At 33.9% G+C, this 21,087-nt stretch overlaps 1 long non-coding RNA gene across 1 annotated transcript; it reads left to right on the top strand.

Annotated features, from left to right (window-relative positions):
* The first annotated feature begins 13,787 nt into the window (after positions 1–13,787).
* On the top strand, positions 13,788–17,884 carry LOC118762611. The gene is made up of 2 exons (XR_004998368.1): positions 13,788–14,922; positions 17,047–17,884. It is a non-coding gene; the product is annotated as an uncharacterized LOC118762611 (long non-coding RNA).
* Positions 17,885–21,087: the final 3,203 nt, after the last annotated feature.

Here is a 21,087-nt window from a genome sequence, read left to right on the forward strand (position 1 = left end):
TCTCTCTCTCTTCATGTGTGAGCATATTTCTTTTCATGTGTATGGGGAGAGGGAAAGAGTTTATGCCAGTTGTGTTCAGTTAATAAATTGTAATCTCTGTGTGCACACGTGTGTGTGTGTCTCCAGTATGAAAAAGTACTGTCACCAAAACAGGTTGAATGTCCAATCAGCTGTACCAAATTATTTCATTCCATGAAAAAATATATGTAAAAACATTAATGGTGGTGTGTGTTACTTCATCATGAATTATGTAACGCTTGGAAATAGATTGAATTAATCTAAAAGTTGGGGCTATTGGGCATTAGTAATTTAATCATGAACAGTATGATATTCTAAAATGTTTTATTCTACAAATAATCAGTGGTTAAATTTCCATTCAGTAACATTGTTTCAGCATTCATTTTGCTATGCCAACGTGCTGCACCATAGTCTAACACATTGCAATTTTTTTATGATCCTGCATCATCTTGATTTAAAATTCAAAATCCATTGAAATTGACATCTAAAAAAAAATGTAAATGCTATTTAGTAGGTTGGTGATGCCCAATAACTTTGTAAACCTCTTGTTTTATTGCATCAGTCATTCCCTTTTCCTATACACCTTCCTTGTTCTTCATCTGCTTCAGCACTTTATCACTGTCATTCAAACATATTACAGGGATACTCTGTAATCAAAACTATAATGTATAGTAATATTCTACCTTCATTATATTGTTGTTGTTTTTTCCAGGCACGTAACAGTAAAGGCTCAGTGATTACTCTAACCGGAAAAGTACCTTCAAATACTTCTGACAAGTATGTAGTCCACACTGAAGTGGATGTTTTTCTGATATTCATTTAACTTATTTTTTAAGATTAATTACTTTATTTTTACAAATGTCGCTCATTGTATGTGTGTAGATGCAGGCATAGCTATATAGTTGAGAAGTTTGCACAGTCCCTATCCTAAATCTAGGTTCCTACCCCTGTAGGAACTCATAAATCATATACCACAACCTTCCAAGTGTAATCTGTACTACTGTCAACCCTTGCCCAACAAAACATCTACAGCATACAGCATGTTGCTGTGTGCTGTTTTACAAAAACCATCCGCATCTACATTCATATTTACATTCATAAACTGCACACAACTTAGAGTATTGAAATGCATGCAACCAAAGAACCTCATTACAACACCACAACTTCCATTTTTTAGCTTGATGTTATATACTCTGTGACTAATTCATTAGTCTTAGAATTTCACTTGTATCAATAGTTTTCTTCTTTAAGGTAAACAATCTGATATACATTCTGTTAGCCAGTATTTGCATGAGTGATGACAGTTGATACAGCTCGGATATATATATATATATATATATATATATATATATATATATATATATATATATATATCATCATCATCGTTTAATGTCCGTTTTCCATGCTAGCACGGGTTGGACGGTTCGACCGGGGTCTGGGAAGCCAGGAGGCTGCACCAGACTCCAGTCTGATCTGGCAGTGTTTCTACAGCTGGATGCCCTTCCTAACGCCAACCACTCTGTGAGTGTAGTGGGTGCTTTTTACGTGCCACCAGCACAGGTGCCAGGGGAAGCTGGCAGCAGCCACGATCTGTTAGTGCTTTTTACATGCCACCAGCACAGGTATCACAACTACAATTTCCATTTGATATTTATTTTGATGTTGATGTGCTTGACTCAATAGGTCTCCTCAAGCACAGCAGGTCACCCTACGATCCAAGGTAAGCACAGCAGGTTGTTCTGCAATCCAAGATACTTTGGATGGGCTGGGGATATGCGAAACTGGTGCAGGAAACAGCCATGAACTCACATTATTTTTCGGGTTTTTACAGTCACCGCATATCTCCAGAGATCTCAGTCTTTCGTCATTGCCTCTGTGAGGCCCAACGTTCGATGGTCATGCTTGACCACCTCATCTCATGTCTTCCTGGGTCTACCTTTCCCCCAGATACCTTCACACAGACACACATACATACATACTGTATAATTGTATATATCTTGAAATCATTTAATATGTGTTTCGTGTTTACATAATACATAACAGGAAATGCATCCAGTGCATTTCCTGTCACATGTTATACAAACCTGAATTGTACATATTAAATGATTTCAGAAATATCACTATTTGGTTTGACTTCATTATTACAACTAATATAAATCGATGCTAGTACTTGTGTGGATAGTCTAACAACAATTTGGAGTAGTTTGTTATATTTGGCTTAAGTTAAAATTCTGGTACCATACACTGCTTCTTAGTGTAAAGAAATATTTTTGTTGAATTTTCTATTGTGGAACAGTACATAATATAAATAAAAGTATGTATGAGTATGTTTTTCATCAATGAAAAGACATAAAAAATATGTAAACTTTATCAAGAAAACTGAATAGTTGATGCATTTAAATAAAATACCTCACGCAACACACCCTTCTATTTGCCGACGATATCAAACTGGTCGCTCCTCGCGGTAGTATAGAGGATCTTCGTCGATGCCTCCACCAAATTTGGAAGTCGTCTAACGATTGGGACCTGTGTCTGAACGTGTCAAAGTGCTGTCATCTGCCTGTCGGCTCTACTCCTGCAACTCAACTTGATTTCGAGCCGGGTCGTCTGCTGCTGGAGAGGACCGATCAGGTAAAGGACCTGGGTATCTTGGTGGATTCCTCCTTTTCGCCTTCGGCCCAGTGCGTCCATGCTGCCAACAAAGCGCGCGGAATTCTGTTTTTGATTCGACAGTCATTCGGAATGCTCACAGCAGCCATATTCCTACCACTCTATGTCACGCTGGTGAGACCCATATTGGAGTATGGGATTCAAGCATCTTCTCCTTATCTCCTCAAAGACATACAGCATCTCGAAAGAGTCCAGAGGCTGGCTACCCGCATGGTTCATGGTCTCAAAAATTTGTCCTACGAAGAAAGGCTGAGGACGCTCGACCTTTATTCTCTTGAAAAACGCCGCCGCCGTGGTGATCTCATTCTTGCCCACAACATCATAAGCGGGAAGTGTAACCTCTCGAAAGAGCTGTTCTTCACTCCTGCTCTGGAGCGTCGGCTGCGGGGTCATTCTGAAAAGCTCTACCTGCGACGATTTCATCTCAATCGAAGGAGAGGAGCTTTCTCCGTCCGGGTTGCGGATCCGTGGAACAAGCTGCCAGACGAGATGGTGAAGATGCCGACGACCGCTTTGTTCAAAGCCTCCCTGGACCTCAAGTGGCCTGAACTCTTTACATGAACACCACCCTGTACTTAACTCCATGTCCCCCTACATGGCCTTGCTATTTGCTTTTGAGCCAAATTAACTAACTAACTAACTAATCTTTGTGATATTTATTTTGTAGTGAATTGCACAGACAATCCTTCATTATTTCTTACTTCATTAAAAACGTGTAACCAATGATGATATTGTTCACCACTGCAGTCTAAAATATATATTAATCTATAGATTAGATAACGATTTCTATTTTTTCCCTCTTCTTCTAGTCCTTACCACATTGAAGTAATTCCACATTACTATCATGGTAAGTGAAAGTTTCACCTTTTCTGTCATATTCATTGTTACTGTCACTTTTTGCTGAATATTTGAATTGCCACTGTATCCATTTTTTATCTGCATTATACATACTTTATTTGGCCTCTCTCAAGTTCCTAATGATTTGCTGTAGTTTAGAATTTAGCTAACTATAGTGTCTAGATTAGAGATGGAGTTGGTCTCCAAGTTTCAATTCATATCAGCTTATAATATTTTGTTTGCAAGTAGAAGCACTATATGGGTGTCTGCTTTCACCTTCAAGAGGGAAGTGGATATATGATTTATAGTGAGTCAGAGTTAATGATGAGAGTATATTTAAGGCAAGCCCAAAGAATTAGTTTGGTATGACCGTTGCTTCAAGATATGACACTGTGTACACATACAATAATATAGTATTATACACCCATCTTTTGTTGTTAGTTATGTGTGTTAACATTTATGAACATTCATTCTGAATATATTTGGATGTGTGTGTGTAGCAGATTGCCTGTATGTGAAAATCTATGCATGTTTAAGCATGCATGAAGGTTTCAGAGAAAGTGAGTTGGGTGTCAATTTCATAAATGTATGTGCACATGTAGAGTTGCAGATAGTTGAATTATGAAGTGTACTGTGTGCAATCCAACAGTCCAGTCCATTTAACTACCAAAGATTACTGTTGGTTGATACAACTCTTTAATGTTCATTAACTTGCCATACTTGAGATCAATTCCTCCTGGAAGTATAGCTTGAAGATGTGTTATGATGACTTCTCCTTGACATACTGCATGAAAATGATTTTATTTGTGATGCTCAAACAACTCAGTGATACAACATCAACATATATACAGATTGATGTATGAGTGTAGCATCTTGTGTATATGTAAACAATGGCTGATAGTAAGACATTGGTGTGAAATGCAATTAAACAAAAAAATAAAGGTACTTGGTAGTTCCAGACAAAGAGGAATAGTATTTGCTTACAGCTGAGTGTATGTGAGTTGATACTCAGAGCTTCTCATTCTGAATCCTCAGGCAACTGATAATGTTATTTGAAGCTTTTTTTTTATATATATATATATACATCAGTTTGATCTGTTTAGGTCAAACTGAAATCAGCTTGGCTAGAATTACTGGTTTTATATATAGCCATGCAACAATATATTACAAAGTATAAATATTAATAACTTTTGTAGAACAAACTCTGCAGATGATTTTCTATAGAAAAGCTTCTATGAAAAATTCTTCTGAAAGCCTCTATGAATTTACAAATATATGAAAATTAGTGATTAGAAAGATGTTTTAAGAATTTTTGATAAATTAGTTTCATCTCTGGATATAGTTTATAATTGAGGATAAATATATTCTCTCCTTCTCTCTTCCCTTTTAAATATTTTTTGTCAGACTGGAAGACAGTACTTATCATCCTTCACTGAGCCTCTGAGATGAGTGAGGAGAGTGACCTGGCTCAAATGTGACAGAGAGGACTCTACTATAGGCACCTAAGGCCAGTTGGTGGTTTTAAACAAGGTGATGGATTAAGTCTACCACCCAACTAGGCCACAGCAAATCTTGAATTCAGAATGTGAAGAGTGGGAACAAATACCACAGACTGGCCTCTGGTCTGACATTATTACAGTGCTGCCAATCCATTGTCCTGGGTTGGTGCTTTTTTATCAACCCTAAAAGAATTGACTTTGGTAGGATTTGAATACAGAGCAGCAAGAGTCTTTAGCTAAATGGTTATTAATACATAGTTTGTTGGAGGTTGGTTTATATTTGTGTATTGTATTTTGTGGATTGTTTTTGGTGAAGGTCATGTCAGAACTTATATTATGTGTGCCATTATTGTATTAGTGTGCACTGAGGTATACATATATGCATACAACTAAGTATGGTGGTACCCAGAACACATAAGAATCTATGTAGACACACATACACTTACATATACACATGTGTATATGTGTATATATATATATATGCATTCACATACATACTCGCAAGTATATATATGTATTCACATGTGCAAGTGTACACACACACGCGCACGAACCCAAATAAATACAAATACACAAATATATTCAAATATATTACTGCACATTGGTATTTGTACATATACATCCATACATATAAACACATATATAGGTACACATACATATGCATTTTTGAATAAGTTATATGTGTGAACAAACCTATTTACAACCCTCCATACAAATTTTTCATAAAGTAAACTTTTCTATGTGAATAACTTATTTACAGAATTTGTTCCACAGAAATTTTTATAAATTTTTATACATTTTTTACACTTTGTTATATGTCCATATATCAACTTACAGCATGACCCAAACAGATCAAACTTACCAGTTACCTGAGGATTAAAACAAAAAACTCTTAGTATCAGACTCAGCTTTAAATAAATAGTATATCTGTCTTTATGTATACTTATATGTGGATATACAAGCTGTAGCTGTAACTTAATTCTCTTATTTATTTAAATTCATTTTTTCTTCTATTTCCAGCAAAGCCATTATCCTTTGTAAATAGAGATTATTTGACAGTATTTGTTAATGCAAAGTTAAAATCTTTTACAAGAAGAGTAAGTAAATATCATCATTACTACTACTACTATTACGAATTTAATGGTATTCATGTATTTATAAAATTCAATAACAATAATTATTTTACATACAATAGGGTATGTAAAGGAGTTTGTTGTTTTTTTTTATTTGTTTACATCCATTATTCCATGCAATTGTTTTACAGCCAGATGCCCTTCTTACTACTAACTGCTCCCCAGTGGAGTGGTTTTACCAGTTAGGCAAACTAGAACAAGCAAATTTGTGTGCCATGCCCAAGGACAGAACATACTGTCTGTAGTAAGATGATCATCATCTAAACATATTTAGCCTTGCTTGTGTCATCAATTTCAACATTGAAGTTGATGACACACAGACCCACACGTTCTTGCAGAGTCTTAACTCCAAAATATTTTGCAGCATCTTTATCCTACACAAATCATTTGATAAGATTATCAGTCTTAATTTTAAATCATTAGTATTTCAAAATTATTTTTCGAGTGATTATATGCTGGAAACATTCTTGCAGTTAATCTCTCTCTCTCTCCATGGAACAAGTTATCTGTGGCATAATAAACAAGAATGTTAACTCATGTAAAGTAAATGTTTGTTCAGTACCTGCATGAACATGTACATATATTTGCAAATATGTCAGTTAAAGATGAACAGACTCTAAACAGTTTGAAATGTATTTTATAAAAAAATAAACAAAAATACATGAAAACTGAGGGTAACAATCTGAAGAAAATGTTTCTATTAGTTGATGTGTTTTTGAATTTTTATTAAGAGACTATTATTTTGTTTATATTTTTGTATTATAGTTAGAAGCATTGCAAGCGGCTATTCCTGATTATCCGAAAACTATTGAAGAAAGAATATTTAAAGCAAGTATTTTTGTCTCTGCCTTTGTTGTTCTTTTAAGAATAATATTTTGCTCACAGTTGTGTATCATTCATGTGGTGATTTATTAATGGCTGCTTTTCTTTTTACCAATATCCTTAACTTGTGGATGAGTACTTTTAAGGAGCTGCTTTACTAAACCTTTCATAGATCTGTTAGAAGATCACAACTGATTAAGTTGAAAGGGTGCTTGCCACTAGCAAAATAATTCATGGTTCATATGCTGCCACTGGATCTGTTTTGTATCTGCAGCAGAAATATATACATTTCATTTACACAGTTAATCTAAATGCGAATAGGTAGAATGAATGGTATAGGTTGTTATTATAAGTGGGAGGAGCACTGTATAATGTTTTAATGTGTTTCTTTACCTGTAAAAAGAGGAAGATTTGCTAGAAACTGTGCAGAAGAAATACAATACCTGTCAAAAAGCAGATAGTGAACAAGTGTGTTCTAAGACCACATGAGATTGATAAATCCCTACTTCTAGTCTTGGAATTCTTATACTCATGCTCTTGTAGGCTACCTTGGTTGGCAAAGACTAAGAGAAGGAAACTCTAATATAGAAACCTTGACCTTTTCTTGTCACTGCACATGGTAAATGATACTTAGTGAGTGGAATTCATGCTCTACAAGTATCTAGCATTATAGTCTCTATGAGGTACAGGTACCTTCAAACACTGCAGTACATTACACCTCTCATAACTAGTACTATTTAACATTAAGGTATTTTATGATGAATGGAACCAATTTTATCTATACTATGCTTTCAAATTTTTTTGGCAATGGGTGCATGGCAACATATGCAAATTTGATGAGTTGGAACCATGCAGTCTTGAACCTGTGCATTAAGTGGCAGGGGTTTTATCTTAACATTGTTTTCTTCAATCTTAGCAGTTAAGAAATTGCATGAAATTCCCTGTGTCTGATGAGGAAGGCACTGCTTTCTCTGTTACTGGGATAGGACTGGAAAAGGTCTCCTAAATATTGCCTGCTTTACATGCTGATTAGTTTCCCTGACTGATAGATGTTCATTTCAACAGGAGCAATAAATGTATTAGCATAAAAAAATTAAGGACACATCTATGGATCAGTTGCTGGAGTGTGTGAGGTCTGGAGGTTGTTGGAAAATCCTGCAGACCTGAGTGCTGTACTGCTCTTGTTGTAGCAGAGCTTGATTGATATATGATCAATATTGCTGCTCTTTCTGAGACATGATTGCCAGGGAAAGTCTGCAAATTGAAATTGGTTGTGGCTTCAGTTTCTTTTGGGCAGGTATTCTAACAGAATGATAAATGAGTAGAAGTATTGACTTTGTGGTCAGGAAGAACCTAGCTGATAGGGCTAGTAGTATTACCATCCAATCATTAAACTCTTTGCTGCTGCTGTTGTTGTTATCCTGCGGGTGACATGTAACTTTCTTCTCTGTATATGCACTCACTCTTCACTCAGTGGAAGAAACTGTCTCTTTTCTATGAGAATCTTTGAAATGTCATTCTTTCCACACTGACTGGTGACAAACTTATCCTTTCTGGTAACCTTAATGCCAGAATGTCAGAGTAGGTCACACCTGAAGTGTGTGGTCTAGTTTGGAGTGCTTTGATTTAGGTCAGATGAATAATATTAAGCTACAATTGTGACAACTATGTTCTGAACTGATAGATAATACACTGTTTCACAAAAAATCTTAAGCATAAATTACCTGGATCTACCCTTAGTCAATGCAAAGTCATCTTAATAACTTCATAATATATTGTTTGCCATGTATTTTGCAATGACAATTGTTCATGCAAGGACTGTGATCTAAGCATCTTTGTCTGCTATTGTAAACCAGGCAAATTGTTTAATCTAAATTGTTTGAAAGGTAAATCAAAAATCTTTGTAACTTTTGTTCCTGGTTTTTGTAAGCTAATGATTGTGTTCTTGTGGCTCACTTGTAAATAATGCAGGAAATAATGAACCTCTTTTCCAATGTGTGTACTTGCTTTTGGCCTTACAAGAATCCTGACAAAGACTAATGTGTTGTTTACACCTGTCCCAAAAGAGACCTATGTTGAACCAAATGTATTTGTCTGAAGGACTAGATTTGATAGTGTGTATTCTTTTGTGTATCTTGGCAGTTCTGTTTCTGGAATGGATCTCTAGATTCTTATATTAACTTGAAGACTGAGAAGGTTTCAGTTATGTTTGGGACACTGAAGATATGAATCAGACTGGGACTTAAAACTGTCTATCAAGCTTCGCATCTATATTTGCATTATCACATACCTACTATACTTGTACAAATATAGGCCCCCACCTGTCAACAACACATCAGTATATCAAGAAATTTTACCAGAAATGTGTAAAGCATATAGACTTCAGTCATAAACTTTTTACACTTGAAACAAAAGTGCTGGGAAAAAGTGGGCAATCTCAGTATGGAAGCTCTTCATCAGGTACCATTTTTGATGGGTTAGTCATGTCTCCTATCACGATGATTTCATGCTTCTAAAATAATTATGGAGAACTAAGTCTTGGTAAATGTCCCTTGCACAAACTGAAAAAGAAATTTTGTAATGTCAGAAATAAAAAATCTTAGCTATAAGTCTTCAAGCATCAGCCCTGTTCATTGGGAACATCTTACACTGAACAGTAGTGACTGGCAGTGGAGAGTGAGGAACAATAGCCTACAGGCTGAAAAAAATTGAATCACCCATCAAATAGTGAAACGTATACTGTTTGAAGCTCTGCATGGTTGAGGATCCACAGATAATCTCATCTGCATAGTCTTGTTGCATTACACTTTCAAAGCCAGATCAGTCATCCATATAAAGTCATATAATGGAAGGATGCTTATATGCATGTAGCTCAAATGACTTTAAACACAGAACAAGGCCGTTCTTTATGTCCAAAGGTGTGTACACCTGCTGGGTTGAAAATCCATTATGGGAGAAGCACAAAAGAAGAGCTGCTGTTAATATGATTTTTGACCAAACTATGTGCTAAATTGTCATTAATTTTTTAAAAATCAGAACTTGGTATTTATCTGAAGATTAATGGTAGACAGGCTACAGGGTCATGCCTCCAATGAGCAAGTGATTATACTCAAAATAAAGTCAACAGCCACAATATATCCATATATATATATATATATATGTATATGTGTGTGTGTGTATGTTTGAGTGTATTTATGCATATATATTGTATATACGTACATAAACTTAATCTATGTATGTTGTTTTAATTCCAGGACCTGCAACAAAATTTGAAACCTACTCTAGATTTCCTTGATACTCGTTTGGAACAGTCCAGCTTAGCTTGCTGGGAAGGAAGCTTAAAACAGTCTCCTCTTTGGTGATCCATTCTCTGTTAACATATACATTCATATCCATGTTGTTTATCAAACCTCACCCTACATATTTTTCATCCGTTTTCCTTGATAACATGGGAGATGGTTTCCACAAATTTGTACATTTGCATGATACTGACATAAAAATGCATTACAATTGGATGCATTTTCTAGCACTACCCACTCAACTATTCAATGTGTATGGGGATGCTTTATCTCCTGGTACACTGAGGTGAGCATGAGCATGACACAATGAGTGTAGTAGGATTTAAACTGAATGATAGCAAGTAACCCAAAATTTTAATCTCACAGTCATTATGTCTTTTTATGGCAGTAAAGAAAAACTGATATAAAATGATGAGATGGATGATGATGATATACACACAAAATGTGTGAATATCTATATGTCTGTCTGTCTATATATATATACATACACATTTGTGTGTGATATAATATATATAGCACACATAAATGTGTGTGTGTGTATATATATATATATATATATATATATATACACAAATGCATATGTAAATATATATATATACACACAAATGCATATGTAAATATATATATACATGTGTGTATGCATTCATGTGCATGTATAAATAAGTTATATATATATAAGTGTATGTATCTATAATATGAATATATATGTATGTGTGTGTATACAATATACATAAGTATATTGTATGCATATGTATATTATGTATCTTCAAAACATGACTATGTTCTAATATAATCTTTTTTGATTAAAGTTCTTTTGTTTATCAGACCCTAATAGTTTGTTTGGAACATTAAAGTTCCTATATATATATCATTACCAATGTTTCCAGACTATCTCAGCCTTTTCTTTAGGATGGAAAATAGTTTTGGCTTTTGTATTGTCCTTTTAACAGTGGGTGGCTTGTCTTTATATAGCCTTTCCTTCCAGAATTTGTTAGAGTATTGCATCATCAGATTTGCATTTATGTCAGGTAAATGTTGTTGCCTTTTAGCATTGCTTCCATAAGCAATCATCTATTACTGGGGAAAATTTCTAAGTTTTTTTGTTAATATTTTCCTGTCCATTTTGTTTTTTGTTGTTTGGTATAGTGTGTGTTAGCAACTATTCTTTGTTTTAAAAGCATGGTGAGCCTACAAGAGAATGCTGTAAGTTAATGTTTGTTTTATTCTAATCAAAAACTTGCAGACATGATGATTCCAACTTTATAGTGGACCAAACAAGTACAACACCCACTTGTATGCTCACCATGATTTAAAATAGAGAGCAGTTGTTTCACATTATATCACACATCATAAAACAAAACTAGTTGGGAAAATATTAACAGAAAATACTTCCATAATTTTTTAGATTTCTCCATAGTAATACATAACTGATTATGGAAGCAAAATTAATATTACACCACAAGGCTACAATTAACTTACAATGTACATCACAAATACAGATCTGAAGATGTAAAACTCTAATACTCTAACAATCAAATTCTGATGGGGAGAGCATAACTAAACTTAAGATGTTCACCATAAAGGAGGCTGTACAGAAGCTCCAACCACTCCATGTTATGAAGAATGATGGTGAGAGTTAGATAGTCAGGAGGCATTGATAAAGATGAGGAAATTTTATTATTCCAAACAAACTATAAGTGTCTAATATGTAAATATGAAAAATGTTTAATAAAAAGTTATTAACACTTAGAATACGATGTTTTCAGTATAATATGTTGAAAATAAAATAAGTTCCTCATATATACAAATATATATATATATATAAACATATTATTCATTTGCTTTTATGTCTGTATTTCCATGCTAGCATGGGTTAGATGAATATGTTGTCGAGGCATTATTTTACAGTTAGATGCCCTTCCTGACACTAACCCTTGTTTTTCAAGTAAAATAACTCTTATTTCACAATGCTTCAAAAGTACAAAGTAAGTGAATGATTTATCGATAGAAGTGCCAGCAGTACCTCTCAAACTTTTGTATAAGTGACTGCAAATATAAGCAAACACACACACAAACATGCACATATATATGACGGGTTTCTTTTCTTTTTCTGTCTGTCAGATCGACTCACATAGCTTCAATTGGTCAAGGGTTATAGTAGATATTTGCCCAAGGTACAGTGCAGTAGGACCGAACCTGAAATCACAAGGTTTGGAAGTGAACTTGTTATCCTCAATTACAGCACATGTATTAGTTTAGAGCTCAATTTATTACACCCCCATACATACACTCATAGGAATGTATTAGTGTTTATACATATATACATACGTATGCATGTATTTCAGCCTCACAGAGGTGGTGACAAAAGACTGAGACAATTGGTGATTTACTGTGCTTGAGAAGACCTGCCCAGCTTAATAAAACCAAGGCTATAAAAGCATATCCTTTATGTCCATGTCCTTCACCTGCACATAATCTATCCCCAAACAAACCTCCCCCACCTCCCATGCTCACGATGTGCTGTATTCCCCTACTCTACCTCACATACCTACTGGCACATACTATGTCCCCTTGAATCTCTTCCCCATAACATATTCTCCCAATACCCCCTCCCCATACCTGTGCCCACTCATTACACCCACCTCCATCTACCACTCATTTTTCACAATCTCCAGAACTCACCCTCTCCAGTCCCTGGTCCACTCACCATCACCACCATGTTCTCTCTCACTCTCTCCACTTTCTCCCACCTGGGGCAGCCATTTTTCATCTGTAATGCAAGACTCCTCAGTTGATGGGTCTTGTCTCGCAAGTTACTTAGTGACTTCACTGCTGCTGGTGCTATGTAAAAAAGCACCCGGTACACTCTGTAAAGTGTTTGGCAAGGAAGTGCATCCAGCTATATTTGCCAGTTCCTGTGGAACTATCCAACCCATGCCAGCATGGAAAACAGACATTAAATGATGATGATGATAGGCTATAATGACTATTGAGTAAAATGCATATAGAGTTAAATAATAAAGATGAAGAAAACAGATTAATATAATTACTTCATTCTTTATTTGTGTTTCAGTAATATCTTAGAGATGACTATTACACACAATGTTGTGCCGGAGGGGCGATGCATGCCCTGCACGCACACAAGGATAAAATAAAATTTAATTTGATAAATATATTCTCAGGCGAATTCATATTTCAACAAAATGACAGGAAGAGTTATTTTCCCTGCTTATTGTTTATGTATATATAACAGAGGGGAAAAAAACATTTGATTCACTCGTCCATCAGTTTTGAAAATAATCAAACCAAAATTTAATGAGTTCAAGCTACTCACCCAATGAGTATTTCTGCCAAATTTGGTGAAAATCCCTTCAGCCATTTTCCAGTAATTTTGCAAACACATAGACAAGACAAACAACTACAATACTCTGCTTTTGCTCATGTGTGCAGGGTAATAATTTTATAATTCACCACACAAGGTATTTAGTGTAGTTAGAAGAATTGTGGTAAGGGGACAAACAAAAAGACAATGTGAACTGTAGCCCACTATATCTATATTCAAGTCACTCAAACATTATCTCCCAGGACTTACTCCTATACTCCTACAATTTCTCACTCTTTATAGGGATATACTCTGACATTTGGAAATACTCTTTAGTATGTTTCATTCGAAAGAAAGCTGACATCTTTGACCAGGGTAAGCAGTGTCCCATTACTCTCTTTCTGAACATTGTTCAGATAACTGTGATAGCCATTAACAATAGTTCTTACACCTAAAATGTCTCTCTCTCTCACAACTGATCACTAGTATGGCTTCTATTGAGCCAGATCCACTGCTGACCTCTCCTGTTGTAATCACTAGTAGGTTCTCACTTTAGAGAAGTTCATCAAAAGCAATGTTAACTGTCTCTAAGGTATTACTGAAACATTTAAAGAATGAAGTAATAAAATTAAATCTCTTGTTTTCTTTTATTTAAGCAGTGTGTTTGTGTATACGGACATATATATGTATAAATACATTAACACACCATCATAAATGTTTATTGGAAGTGCAAAGAACCTAGTACATTCTTCATGGTTGATGTTAGGACCTCCAATCATTGAAACCATGTTAAAGCAGATAATAGAACATAATGCAGTCCTGCGAGTCCTTAGATCCTGTCAGACTGTCCAACCCATATTAGTGTGGAAGGTGGGTATTAAATAATGTTGATTATACACACTAGACATGTGCTTGTCTTGCCAGACCAAAAATCTGCGCCTGGAAAGTAAATGTTGACAGAACAGTTTCTGCTGTGACTGCAGAAACACACATACAGGTGACAGTCCTGGCTACAATTACTGTGCTTGAAGGTGTTGTCTGCCAGTCATGTCTTGGTGCTGTTTTTCAGTTGATTTTCCTTTACTTCTTTTTTCTCCTTTTCTTTTTAAACCTTTGTCTATTTCCAGTCTCTTCTGGTTGTGATCACTAACAACATTCTCCCACCTTTCAAATGTTCATGTTTTGAAGTCCACCCATATGATGTGTAGTGGAGGAGTCATTAAACTAGGATGAGGAATCTGGGTGAGCCACAACTTCACTGTTGGTGATTCACGTATGCGCACACTTACATATTGTACAGTTCAAGTTGACTGGGTCTCCAGGTTTTACATTTTGGTTTATTCAACTAGTGAACTTGATCTTTATAAATTTGACACCACTCTCAATACAGGCACCTTTAGTAAACGTGTTGTTATTCTTAAACAAGCTTTAAAATAATAGTCTTATACCTACAATTGCACATACATACAACTATACATGTGCACACACAAATATATATACATACACGTACACACATATACTTTTATTTGTATATCTATCTCTTTATTTATCTAAATATCTATGTGTGTTTATGTGTGTATGTATAGTGTACTGTTCTGTTATTTGTGGATATGCATTCACAAATTCATACATTGTGTGTGATGACTAGTTCTGAACAGTGACTTAAATTAGTAACTTTAAATTTATTTTTATATCTTTTTTTTTTTGTTTCACACCTATTTAGAATCCTGGGAATGTTTGTTGATCATTATTGATATTTTTGTTAACTGTATAAATCTTAAAAAGTGAATTTGCTTTTATTGTAAAATATTCTTATTTTAACCAATTATATTTTGTCCCTATCAGTTATTTATCTATTGAAAAAAAAAAGTAAAAAGAAAAACGAGGTGTTTTTGAAAATTAATTAATCATTGAGTAAAGCTTCATTATCTGTGAAATCTTATATTAATTCTACTTTGACAGTTTATATTTTTGACTTCCAATGTGACGAGTGCCATAGTGGTAAATTCTTTGGCAGGATAAATTAGTGATCTGGTTTTGATTCTGTATTCGAACCATTTCACTTCATTTATGTTTCTAATTAAAAAAAAAAAAAGAAAAAGAAAAAAAAACTGCATGACACACATCCTTGTTTCTCTTAAATAAAATACCTGCTGTTACTGTTGCCAACAGTTGATCATATATGTTGGATTTCTTCAATGGAAGCACTAAAGTGGGCTAAATAAAGTAGATGTACACATAAATATCAATTTTAACCCTTCGCCTGTCCAAATTATTTTCATAAGTTTGTCTTAAATGTCTATCCATACTTGTCTCCAGAAGTTTTTAAAATTTTATTTTATCTAGTTTCAGCTCACGAGCTGTGGCCATGCTGGGGCACCGCCATTTGTAACTCTTGTTTCATATGTTCTGAGTTATGTTATGCTTTCCTTTCATAAGTCCTAAGTTAAAAGAATTATTGGCAGTTGAAAAAATTTAGAATGTGTATCATATCCGATGCACAGACACCGAAGAAATACATCCAGTGTATTACATCCAATGTATCACACAGGACAGGGAAAGGGTTAAGAGAGATGAAGTAAAATAGTGTTATATAATGTTATATGTAATGTAGAGCTAGTGAAAGCTGATACACAGTGTATTGTCATTCAGAGGAAACAAGGAAGGAGGTTTCTGAGTGATAAAATGGTAACAAAGTGACCAATTTACAATTTTGTTTGAAGCAAAGACTTCAGATTTCAAAGGAATGATTTTAATAAAAGCAGAGCATCATATTGAGAATAACTATTAGTCTGATAGCTACAACCATTTTTAGTTGTAAATATTTATTGGAAGTGTAAAGAACCTAGTACATTCTTTGTGGCTGGTGTTAGGACCTCCAATTATTGAAACCATGTTAAAGCAGATAATAGAACATAATGCAGTCCTGCGAGTCCTTAGATCCTGTCAGACTGTCCAACTCATATTAGTATGGAAGGTGGGTATTAAATGATGTTGATTATACACACTAGACAAGTGTTTATCTTGTCAGACCAAAAATCTGCACCTGGAAAGTATTATTGACAGAACAGTTTCTGCTGTGACTGCAGAAACACACATATGGATGACAGTCCTGGCTACTACAATTACTGTGCTTGAAGTTGTTGTCTGCCAGTCATGTCTTGGTGCTGTTTTTCTGTTGATTTTCCCTTTCTTTATCAGCAAACCTCACCCTCTTCTTTTTTTCTTTTTAAACCTTTGTCTATTTCCAGTCTCTTCTGGTTGTGATCATTAACAATGTCCTCCCACCTTTCAAATGTTCATGTTTTGAGATCCTCCCATCTGGCATGTAGTGGAGGAGTCATTAAAATAGGATGAGGAATCTGGGTAAGCCAGAATTTCACTGTTGGTGATTCACACATGCACACACTCACATATTGTATAGTTTAAGTTGATTGGGTCTCCAGGTTTTACCTTATGTGTAAGTGTAGTGACATCACTTTGACAGAGTGTATATTCAAAGCTATGAATATATTTTTACTCTCTTCCTATCTGTTCCTTATGTTCACAGAGCTGACATTTATATAGCATTCATTTTATTAAGCAATATTTATTTTCTTGTTTCAGTATCAAGCAATAATTGTGTTGGATGATATTACTGATAGACAGGAAGTTTTAGTGTTGCTTAATTGACAATCATGGTAGTAATATATTTTTATTTTTAAAGCCTTTCATGAAATAAGTTACTTTGTTTCCTGAATTAGTGATATATTTAGGATGTTAGAATTTCCCCCATTTATGTGAATTACATATTTTTTCCATGAGATTCTATTAATCTTTTTGCTATTTTCCTCATTTTTGTTACAAAAAATAAACATACTTGTGTTTCAATAATTTTTATGTTTATTTGTAAACATATTAACATATTAGTTTTCTTTATTAAGAACTAGTGACCACTGTGTGGACGAAACCATTGCTGTTATTGTTTTGCTCACAGATCAGCTCTAATCAAGTAAATAAAAGGCATTCAGCCATGGCTATTCCTCCCTCATTCTAGAAATACTGCACTTAGCATCATATTCTACATTGTCTTAAAACAGTAGAGTATGATTTGAGTAAGATTTGATTTGTATTTCTGTTAAAGAGAAATTGTTTTTAGTGAATGGTTTAATAAATAGCTTTTGATTAGAAAAACATGTGAAGGCATTAATGTGAAATAGATGGAAGAATAATATAAAGATTGTTTTAATGTTTAAGTGAAAAGGAGCAATAAATCTTGAGGAAATACCTCAATAATAGATACAGGAGCAATATGAAGGGACTCTAATTTAGAAATGATGTATTTGCTTCATTATTTTGAAACTTGCTTTGTAGATCAACATTTTTTTTTGTTAAAGATGTTGAAAAAAAATGATAATGTTTATATATACTGAACTAATCTAGTCAATTGTTAACTTTCATAGAAGACAGTTTAATATTCCTAACAAACAAGGTTAATATTATTTACTTGGGGCCAATGTGTGAAAGATTAGATGTGTAATAAAGCTTTTAACATTATTTTGTCTAAAGTCATTATTTCATCTAAAGAAATGAAAATAAAAATGCAAGCTAATTAGTAGATATTAATTATTGTTTAATGTCATATTGTCCATGCTGGCATGGATAAACATAGTTTCATTAATTTATTGTGGATCATTTAACACACAGCTTGAGTTGACAAATATCTAGAATTTACCCTCCTAAATTTTTGTGGTATTAAGCATTTGAAAAGCATTTCTCTGCAATAGGAATAAAAGATTTTTTACTATAGGAGAATCTGAATTTAGCACTGCAAACTAAGATATATTTCTAGATAAAACAATGCTCTTTCTTTCCTGCACATCCACATGGTACATAATTACAGCTAAGATAGCCCAAATTGAATAATTTTAATATCTCAAAACTTTTTTTTTATCATATTCTCATATTTAATTCTATATTAAATATTTTGATAGTTTTATCCAAATTTCCATGTAAAAATCCTCTATTTGATAATATATTTATGGAAAATAACAAATTTGTGATTTTGGTGATGAGAAAAATTGCTTCTTGTCTAATGAAGTATTTTTATCTGTCTGCATATGTGATCATCTGGAAAATAAAATTATTAAATTGTTTATAAATTGTATTTTGTAAAGTTTTGCTCTCCATATTGCCAACATGTAAAATTTTGTATTTCTGTATGGTATACTTAACAGTTAATTAAAAATTATCTAAATTTTAATTTCTCTTGGATACATTATTAATCTATATTTGTCTAACTGTTTATGCTTTCTTGTATTAACAGCTAATATAGTTTCCTTTAACAATACCAATAAAAAGATGTATAAGTTTTGATACGAATTTAATTTTAATTACAAGATTTGATCACCATTGAATAGCATTTCAAGTTGATAAAGGGTTGTTAAAAACTGTAATCCACTATATGAGCCTTTAACAGAGTTATGTTTTTTGATTCTCAAGAATGATTATTTAATATAAAGTTTTAAGTACCTTAATAAAATGTAAATTCTAAGTAAATTTTGATTAAGCATAAACTGAACTTTACGCATCAACTGTTTGATGTGGTTCTTATCATAACTTTTACTTCTTGGCCTGAAGTAGTTATTTTGTGTTAGTTACCTATTTTCTTTTACAATACTTGAAATTTGTATGGCTAGGTAACAAAATGCTTATAAGTTACATAGTACATCACTCCATCTTCCTTACCGTAGCAGTCTGTATTCATTTAAAGCTAGGTGGCTTAAATTAAGTGTTTGGATCATAGATACAGTAGAAGTAATGGACATGTAACTCCAATATTTTGAATGGAAATCTATAAGAGACTATGATGCTAGCAATTCTGATTTAAACTAAAGATATTTTACTTCCTGGTGTATTTCTTCAGACTTTTAGCCAGTTATTAGAGAAATAAAACTAGTAAGAGGAAGCTTCAATATGGTCTGAGCTTCAAAGAACAATGAGTAAGAATTGTGTGCATGTGCACGCATGCACATAGTAACGTGTGTATGTACACACAGACACACATAAAGTTCTGCTATGAGGAGAGGTGAGTTCTGGCAGTGACATTTAGATTAAAGCAAAAGTTTTTACATTAATGTTTATTCATCAGTAAAAATTTTGTCAAGAAATATAAAAATATAACTTTTTATCTCTACAGGATATACCTCTGACAATTTAAACAAGTTAAATCAATTAACAATGCTTACTTAATGAATCTGAAATTACTTAGAATGAAAGGATCATTTAGACATGCAAGAAGTACAATTAATTGCTACAGCATGGTCCAACATACACTAACACTAACAAGAGCTCTTTTTTTTTAATAAATAGTGGGGGACAGATTGAATAATAGAATTTTAGATACATTATGCCCGAAGGGTAAAAAGGTTTGTTGTTGATGACTGCTTGACTGGTTGTGTTCCTAATTCTGTTTGACTGAAGCTGACTGAGGACCACAGAATAACAATAACCAATGCACATATACAATGCCCTGGAATATACTTACTATTATCTTTTTTGCCAAGTACCGATAAACCAAAAGTGGCACTGGGAGGTACACAACCTTACTAAACAAGCTACTTCACCTTTGCTACTTCTACAACGGTTACCATTATGGCTAGTAGTATTTTGGTGAGCATTATCTTCCTTAACAAGAAGTACACTACATCTAGAATTTCGGATCTAATCTCACCTACTTGCAACAGATTTTCTTAATCCCAGCCAACATAGGCTATAAAATATTACCAACATTTTCGCAGTGAGCTGGCTGAATCGTGAGAACATCGAATAATGGGCCTTATTTTGTTACTTCTGATTTCAGAGGTTGCTGAAGTGAATTTTTACCCCACATTTTTCCAGAATTGATAAAATCAGTGGCAGTCATGTACAAAGTTTAATATAGTCGACTGTTCTCTGTGCAGAAATGTGTTAACGTATCTAGTGGGAGTTACTTCCCTTGCACTAAATATAAAGTTGCAATTAAAATTACCTCCCTTGCATTGTTACACTTTTATTCCCACACTATATTTTTTAGACATAGAGTTGTCTTCCTTACATCCATCATTAAACCAAATTCTAACAAATATGTCTTTTGCATAGCGTTGCCTCCCTTGTACTATAAACGTTCATGAGCTTCAGAGAAACAAGTTCTCGTTAGTCCGATTGTTGTAATTTTATTTATTGGTTTAAATTACTCAAACAACTAAGATCAATATAATCAGTTATAGTTTCTTCAAAATATGTGCTCGTGTGGAAAATTTAGAAATCATTATTGTTGTTGCTGAAAACTTAGTAGAGTGTTTCATTCCGTAAATCGTTAGAGAAAATTAACTGAACTATTACGGTTAGTGTTGCCTTTCATTTCTCCGGAGTTGGTAAAATAAAGTAACCTCATAAGTACAAGGGTTCAATGTAATTCATTAAAACCTTCAACCCCGCCAAAATTGTTGACCTTGTGCCAAAATCTG

The sequence above is a fragment of the Octopus sinensis genome, linkage group LG3, assembly GCF_006345805.1.
Source record: "Octopus sinensis linkage group LG3, ASM634580v1, whole genome shotgun sequence".
Classification (NCBI taxonomy): domain Eukaryota; kingdom Metazoa; phylum Mollusca; class Cephalopoda; order Octopoda; family Octopodidae; genus Octopus; species Octopus sinensis.